We start from the raw sequence: 9,137 nt of genomic DNA, 5'->3' as shown, positions 1-9,137 counted from the left end.
CACAGCCGCCCCCCTATATATGTTTGCTGCTGGTTAAATGCCATGTGTGCCCACCGGAGACTATTGTGGCAGTCTTATGTGTAGATTTACTGGAAATTGCTGATCGTTTTTCTGTCCCTGTGTTTTATCAACCCTGTCTCCCTTATCTTGTGTCCTAGTGTCCCTTATGGGGTGTGCTGCTCCCTGTATGTATGAGCATTAAAAGACCGTGGAGAACAGCATGTTTATCTTCTACATTCATTATTTTATTTCTCAATTTGGAATATGAGATCCACGGTTTTGGCATTGTCCTCTAATTCAGTTATATCATCCTGTAATTTGATTCTATTCCCCACATTATCAGTCCCGCCCCTATTCCCAGCATGACACAAGTTAACAATACTACTTTTCTTGGTGCCCTCTGTCCAGACTGAGGACTGTCTGGACTTCCTAAGCAGCGCTTAATTTCTGCATTTTTTTTTGAATCAAATTGTGTGGCCGCTAAAGTGCGGGTTGGAGGATCTGCTGGGGCACAATGTGTCAGGTGGTGCCAAGGTGCGCCTGATTTACCTTTGACCTGGACCGAGTGTGAAGTAAACTCCTTCACTTTGGACCAGTCCACCTGGGGTTGGCCCACTTCCTCTTGTGGACCTTAACCCTGACCCAGTCTCCTACCTTAATGGTCTGCCTCTCGTTCTGAGTGGGTGCTAGCTTCTTTCTCCACCTGGGTAGAGAGGGCTGAGACCAAAGAGGTTAGTTCATTCATATAGGCAGACATTTCTACCTGTTTTACATCCAATAATGGCATATGACCTCCATCATTGGGTGAACCTGACATTGGTCTGCCAGTCAAGATCTTGTGGGGGAGGTGCGTCTCTTCCCCTTTTGCAGCTCTCATGGCCATGAGTGCCAGGGGAAAGGCCTCCACCCACTTAATCCTGCTCTCATGGCAGACCTTGGCTATCTTAGCCTTCAATGTTTGGTTGGCCCTCCCCACCAGTCCCTGGGACTGTGGATGTATACCGACCCGAATGAGTGTGTGATCCCCAGAGCAGCCTCAACTTCTCTCAACAACTGGTTGTTAAAGTGGGTGCCATTATCTGACCTGATTCGTCTTGGAATGCCGTACCGTGGTATCAGTTCAGTTTTTAACCATTTTACTACAGTCTTTCCATCTTCATGTCTAGCTGGGATAGCTTCTACTCACCTAGAAAATCTGTCTACCATTACCAACAAATATCTTTTCCCTTGCACTACATTGTCTGCTCCCATATCTGTATAATCTATATTCATTTTCTATTCTCCCCTCCAAATCACCCTTGCTGCACTTTCTTCCTAATGCCTGTAGGCCTACCAGCTTTTCTCCATATGGTATCGCCATTGTCTCTCCCTTTCACTTTTTACTGACTCTAATTAAACGGCCCCTCCCTTCTCACTCACTCTCTGCTCGCCGTCTCCACCCCTCCTTTCTCTGCTCCCTCTCTGCTCTTTCCCTCCAAATTCCCTCTACTTTTTCTCAATAACCCACAAAGCACCCTATTGAACTTATTACAAGATCCACCAACAGTATTTTTACGTGTAATTTTAACCTATGTATTTCTTTCTTCAACGGCAACACCACAGACGGACCAGAGGCTTGGTCAATTGTCAACGCTTTACTCGGGCTCACACATTTCATTCTTTTCCAAACTTTCCAATTTTATCTCTGACAAATACATTACATTTTCAACAACAATCCTCTTTACAAATACATTACTTTTTCAACAACAATTCTCTTACCTTTATCTCTTATCTCTTCTCTCTACATCCGCTGAGAACTGCCTTATGGGCCGGTTTCTCCCTAGACAAACACTGACACGTGGGCGCCCGACCTTCCCCTCACAGTAACACTGCAGGTTTTTCGAATCTCTCGCACCACGTGCTCCAAAGAATTTATGGAATCGTCATTATCTCATTCGCTGAACTCAGTCTTATGGACCGAGACTCCAAAATGGTGAACGCTGGCTCTGTACGCGCCGAGACCTCCCTCGGCATGTAGGTCAATCACTCCTACCGGCAAGTTTTGGATCCCTCGCGTATAGTAGCTCCAATGGAATCACCTATGAACACTGGCTCGCTATCGCGTTTCAGGTCTTCTCCCATCAGTAATTCTACTAAGCAAGTCTACTAACAGGTTTATCGAACCTCAACACACAGCGTAGCTCCATACAATTATGGAATCATATTTATCAACTCACTCATCCTTCAACAGCTCTATGTTTCCCCACTCACGCACTTTCACGCGGTGGCGCACCTTATGGATGGAGCCACTACCCCGAACACTGGCTGGCTGTGCCGTGACCTTCCCTCATCAGCATACGACTTGCAGCGAATCTACCGACAAGTTTATCGAATCACTCACAGATGCAGCTCCAATAATTGGAATCGTCTATGAACGCTGGCTCGCTATCGCGTTTCAGGCCTTCTCCTATCAGTAATCCTACTAAAGCAAGTCTACTGATAGGTTTATCGAACCTCAACACACAGCGTAGCTCCATACAATTATGGAATCATATTTATCACACTCACACTCATTCAACAGAAAAAACGGAATGCATTGCTCAATGTCCACAAAACACTTAATAATTTTTAGTCTATATTTTTTACATAATGTACTCACCCGGAGGTCTGATCACTTTAATTTGGTTTATACTATTATACAATATGCTGAATTTGATGAACAGGTTTCAGTACCTTTTTTAGAGAGTCTCAGTGACCATTCCTCCGTGGTTTGCACACAATGCCTCCTCTGTCTCGTTCCGGCAGAGTGGACTGTCCGTGGAATCTGGACCCGGAGTTAAACAAATCTAATCCTGATTCCGTGGAATGCTAAATTTAACCACTACTCGAAAACCATCCTCTGTACCAAATTTGTTGCGAATTCCACTTGGAGGGTCCAAACGTCGGGACTCAAGTAGCTAGGAATCACTCTGCTTTGATTATGTATACCAAAACGATTTATTAATAAAACAGAGCATGCATTCCGGACAATAATACGTGCACGGGTCTCAATGGAACATGACTAGTTCAGGGTTCACAAAAAAGGCCCTGTAACAGTCACATGCAACGGTTTATAAAGCCGCCTTTAAGGGAGTCCTATTGGTTAAAAAGCGTCACAAGGCGGGTCATATCGCCATAGCAACTGTATTTCTATTGGCTGGGTGGGTGCGACTTCCTGTTCATATCTTCGGCAATGTGTGGGTGTGTGCGTGTGTTGGGGTTGTTTCCTGTGGGAACCCTTTGTTTGTGAGTGAAAACGTGGCTTCTGGCCTTACTGCATCCGGTTCTCTTGTAAATGTAATGTTTGCCAACCGGGTATCGCCCCCACCTGGTGCCAAGCAACAGTACATTTTCTCCCTCATTCAATGTCTGATATGAGTTCGTTCATAACTTATGCATAAGTTCATCACAGTGTCTAAATATGATAACAATACCTGAGTACAATTTCTCACAAATTCACAATACCTGAGTATAATTTCCCACACCACAATAAAAATAAAATGATAATAATAATATATAGTAGTGCATCAACATAAAATTTGATATGGTTGATTGTAAAACAATAAACATGATCTTGGCTATGAACTACATGCAACAGTGTAGGCGATGGTTTACTTTTACTCCATGCTCACCAATTGCTAGGGATGAGCGAGCCAGTACAGCATTATCTGTATCTGTATCTGTATCTGTTTACCACATGAATTATCTGTATCCGGATCCGTACTCGGAGTGGGCGGGGCCTAAACCAGAAGTGGTCAGATTAACCCGGAAGTGTGTCGGGTTCTCTTGAATGTGCGGGGCTTTAACCGGTATGTTATTTAAGCTGCAATTGATATGAGTTAATCAGAAATTGTTATTTTATTGCTGATTATAAAACTTTACATGACAGCATCAAGCTTCAGATCAATGGTGTTGTCATGGTAACAAACTATTTAGGCCGACGTATATAACAAGTTTTGCAACAATAAATACGCAATGTGGTTGCAATTATTAAGAAAATGTAATGAACAAGAGTTTTCATACTCAATAATATAACTTTATTTTTTAACTTTTAATTTTATATACAGTGTGATCAATTTTTTTTTTATTGGTTCTTTTTATTTTCCCACCAGTATGTGTGAGTGTCTGTGCCGTGAGTGAGTAAGATATATATAATACTACGGTCAAAAGTTTGGGGCACTTAAATTTCCATTGCCCTCCATTATAGACGAATACCAGCTGAGATCAGTTGCATTGTTTTTTAACCAGGGCAGTAATCAGATTACATTATGTGCTGACATAATTGCAAATAGGTTTGCCAGTGTGTTTTCAAGTTACTTTTTTAAAATGATATCAGATTAGTAAACATAATGTGCCTTTGGATGATAAATGAATGGTTGCTGAATGGGTAATGTAGATATTGCATTAAAGATCAGCCCCCCCACTCAGATCAGCTGCTATTCTGTCTATAATGGAGTGGTATGGAAATTTCTAAGTGACCCCAAACTTTTGACCGGTAGTATATATATATATATATATATATATATATATATATATATATATAGAGAGAGAGAGAGAGAGAGAGAGAGAGAGAGGGGCTGGAATGTGTTTGTGTGTGTATCTTAATTTGTAATATTATTCATTTATACCGCAACTGCCTTTTATTTTTTTTTATAAAACCCAGCAAGAAAGTTTCAGACATTCAAAAAAACTGCTTAGAGCCAGCAGGCAGTTTAAAAAACACAAAAAAAAACTCTGACGGCAGAGATGCAACACGAGTAGCATTCTACCGAGCACTATGTCTGAACCAACCCCACGGTTACCAGAAGTCTCCTGGTTGCTAGGTACTAGTTCAAACTGAAGTATAAAACAAACCTGAAGTTTGAAGAATCCCTAAATGTTAACAGAAAAAGCCCCGCTGACCAGAAGGGGAGAGCTGTTCACTTCTCCGTGTCCCGTGTGCGAGTGAGTGGAGCGGCACAGAGCAACAGAAGGAGTCTGTCTGTGTAGGGAGGTGCGCTGGGACTAGCCTATCACAGAATAGTGTAGGGGAGGGGCGCTGGGACTAGCCTATCATAGAATAGTGTAAGGGAGAGGCGTTGTGACTGGCACTGTGACTAGCCTATCACAGAACGGAGACACAGTCAATGGAGAATTGCATTGAATCCGAGTACAGATATTGACTCGCATTACTCGGATAATACTTGTACTCGGCAAAAGTGCTTTATCCGTACCGGATACTCGTTTCAGCCGAGTACTCGGCTCATCCCTACCAATTGCCTGCTTCATGGCTGGTCATAATTTTACATTTTGCATAATAGAAATAATCCCTGGTTTTAAATTAAGGCTTCCCTAGCTGTCTACTTTATGCCACTGTTGCAATCCACAAGGTATTTGATTGGCTACATAATTGATTGGCACATTTACTAATTACTCTGTAGCCACCAGTGTCAGGCAAGTTACTTTTAAAAAGTAATTAGTTACAGTTACAGTTACTTATTCCAAATAGTAACTAAATTAGATACCTAGTTAGAAATGATAAAAGTAATTAAAGACGCAAGCAGTGTTTAACGGGCCCTCGCTAACTTGCGCACGTCGGGGTTACTGGCAGACACCGCTCCTTGCAACCGTATATTTGCTCAGACACTGAAAATTGTCGCCAATGAAGATGGAACTCCCAGCTGAGTTCAATGATACACACAAGACTCTACGTCATACAGTTCATTATCTGTGAAAGGGGGCGTGGCCGATTATAGGGGGGTGGGGGAAACCATCACCAATGAAAAAGGAACTCTCTGCTGAGTTCAATGACACCTCACACAAGAGTCTACGTCATACAGTTCATCATCTGTGAAAGGGGGCGTGGCCGCATCATAGGGGGGCGGGCCAGACCACCACCAATGAAAAAGGAACTCTCTGCTGAGTTCAATGACACCTCACACAAGACTCTACGTCATACAGTTCATCATCTGTGAAAGGGGGCGTGACCGCGTCATAGGGGGGCGGGTCAAACCTCACCAATGAAGAAGGAACTCTCTGCTGAGTTCAATGACACTTCACACAAGACTGTACCTTAAACGGTTCAAATGTTATGAAATGGGGTGTGGCCTAAGTGGGCTTAGTGAAATCTCTAGGAGTTTGTTAAAGTACAGCGCCTAGTCTTTTAGGCCTACTTCCTGTTGCCACTAGGGGGCGTTGTGACTTTGAGCCAATATCGGCGTGTAATATTGTTAGAGGCGGACTCAGGATGAATCCTGAAAAGTTTCGAGCCAATTGGACATTGTACACTCAAGTTACACCCACTTCCTGTTTTGATGGCAAAACGCACAATATGACCGCCCCGCCACGGCCATGTCCTTTGACAAACACTTTTCTTTTAATAACTTTTCATCTGTAACATCTTAAGATGACACAGCCAAGGTTGAAGTTGATTGGATGAAATCTCTAGGAGTTCTTTAAAGTACGAAATGTGGAAATTGCCAAAATCATAGTCATTTTGAACTTTCAATTCAAAATGGCGGACTTCCTGTTGGGTTTAGGGTGGGGCTACAATTGAGTTTTATATCCGTCCTGCCATGCTACATATGTCTACCAAGATTTGTGAGTCTATGTTATACGTACTGCAGGGGCTCAATTTTCTTTCTGGCTAGCGAGCCATTTTTGTGCACCCATTCCCAAAACCATTAAAATACGTACATTTTCACCAGACTTGATGCGATCGCCAGAGTTTTTGAATATGATAAGTCCCTCAAAAAGGCAATTCATTTACCGTTAAAAAAAACAACAAATCTTTCAGTTTCAATAGGGCCTTCGCCGCTTTCGGCACTTGAGCCCTAAATATAGAAACTTTTTGAAAATGGGTAAATTTGACCCAAGGTCAACAGGAGGGTTAAACGACTTAAAGCTGGAATCGGTTCTCAATACCCAATCCTATTAACACCTGATTACTTGAGCTCACACAACTCAACAGAGCAATAATTATCATCAACCCACAGTCCAGCTGAGTGAATGTGGTCTGGACTCTGTGGAGGAGGGTCATGGTTTCAGAGATGCTGTAGAAACACAAAAACCCTGCCCTGTGATCCAGGTACACTAACAGTCTGGAGGACAGAGGACCAGAGACGGAAGTTCTGAATTTGTTATGTCTAAATTCATAACGTTTATTCAAGCAATCCAGTGCCCAAGACTTGTCATTGTTCCAAAATCCACTTTCATAACCTGTTCTCTTCATGTGCTGGGTTCTGGGTTGTATCCAGCTCAGTATCTTCAGCTTCTCCCATAGCTCTTTGACTCGCTTCAGTTTTCTGACAACATCCGGTCTGCTGCTTCACATGTAAATGTAAATGTGCTGTATTTATATAGCATTCACCATTCACACACATTCATACACTGTGGCCGAGGCTACCGTACAAGGTACCACCTGCTCATTAGATAAACACTCACACACATTCATCAGTGTCTTGCCCAAGGACACTTCGACATGGGACTGCAGGGCCAGGGATCGAACCGCCAACCTTGCGATTGGCAGGCAACCGCTCTACCACTGAGCCACATCTGAGCTTCTTTTGTCAATGAGACTGATGAGATCTGTGAAGATCTTGACGCTGTCCTCCACAGCTTAACAATAACATAACATTAACACTTGTGTTGTCATCCCGTCAAAATTGAAAATCAACACTTTTGTTGATGCTTTTTATCAATGGTTTTAAATTTGTCCCTTTTTTCAACACTTTTGAAGTTTTTTTCAAAGCTCAAACAACGTAACACTAACTTATTAACTTTAGTTTTACAGTTATTTTGGGAATTTATAGTCAATAAACCTCATTTATAGGAAATTATACATAATGTTTGAGTTAGTAAAGCAGAAATGAGGAATTATTTAGATTAAAATGAAAAGAATGTATGTTGATGGATATCAACTTTTACAAAATACTATTTCAAAACCACTTTCAAATACTATAAAATTAAATAAAACACCCCAAATTTAATGAAAGTAGAGATTTGTACTTGCCAAAGAGCGTTGTGTGGAATCAATCATGTTATTTTGGATAGTTAAAAAGAACATTGATATAGGAAAACGGGTCAGTTTGACCCGAGTACAACATGAGGGTTAACAGGGACTTTGTTCTGGTGTAGTGTCGCAGTAAACCATGCACAACCCTAAAACTAAAGCAGCTCAATAAAATTTATCCATTACATATTTTATTATTTACACCTTTCCTTTTTTTACAGTTATATGTTAATGTAACTCTGGTATTGTTTAATTAATTGTTTCTATCCTGTTAAACTTGGTTAGCTTGCCAAACTAATTGCTTAGTCTTTGCAACCCTGAATCAGTACCAGTTTCTGTCTTGTGTTCACCTCTTCTATTTTGGACTATTGCCAGTTTGTTGAAGTGTTGACATCGTAGAAACACAATACCCAAGCACTGTGATCCAGTTACACTCTGAGGACCAGAGATGGAAGTTCTGATGTTGTTGTGTCTGAATTTTTGTTTATTGAACACTGAACACTCTAATGCCCAGGATCTGCCATTGTTTCCAAATTTATCATCATTTCCTGTTCTGCTGATGTCTTTGTATGTGACTGCTACTGTAGCTCCGACTTCTCCACCCCCCAGTAACAAAGCCCAGTTAAACGCTCTCTACTCAGGACCCGCTGATATTCGGTAAATCTGTATTTATAACTAGAATATGACTCTTTTTTGTCATCACTGTTGCTTTTCTGTTCCCTTCAGATAATAAAAGCTGCTTGTGTGCTGTGTTTGGCTCTAGTGTGATTTGACATGAATATTGTAAGGATTCAGCTCTGGTCTTTGGCTCTGCCTGCAGCAGTAAAATATCCAAGGATCTCACTGGCAGTGACTGGCAGTTATTGGTCCACACATCACTCAGAATGTCCTGTAGTTTGTCTCTGACCTCTGACACAGCTGCTGTCACCTCTCTAAAGTATCATACAGGATGGATATTGATGCTGGGTGACTCTTTAGAGTCAGTGAGATTCAACAGCGAAGGGTAGTTGTGTAGAAACAGGGTAAAACATACAGTATAAGAGACACATCAGACTTAAACCTAATCTATCCTCTCTACAGACACCACTCATACGTTTTCATAAATTGCAAGCATTAAATCTTCATAAAC

General features: G+C 41.7%; 1 pseudogene; it reads right to left on the bottom strand.

The window, feature by feature from the left end:
• Nucleotides 1-582: 582 nt before the first annotated feature.
• Nucleotides 583-9,137, bottom strand: part of LOC116704732 (stonustoxin subunit beta-like) — an 8,773-nt pseudogene continuing 218 nt past the window's right edge.

The sequence above is a fragment of the Etheostoma spectabile genome, chromosome 16 (genome assembly GCF_008692095.1).
Source record: "Etheostoma spectabile isolate EspeVRDwgs_2016 chromosome 16, UIUC_Espe_1.0, whole genome shotgun sequence".
Lineage (NCBI taxonomy): Eukaryota > Metazoa > Chordata > Actinopteri > Perciformes > Percidae > Etheostoma > Etheostoma spectabile.
Note: the sequence above shows the minus strand (reverse complement) of the source record. Positions and strands in the feature narration are given on the sequence as shown.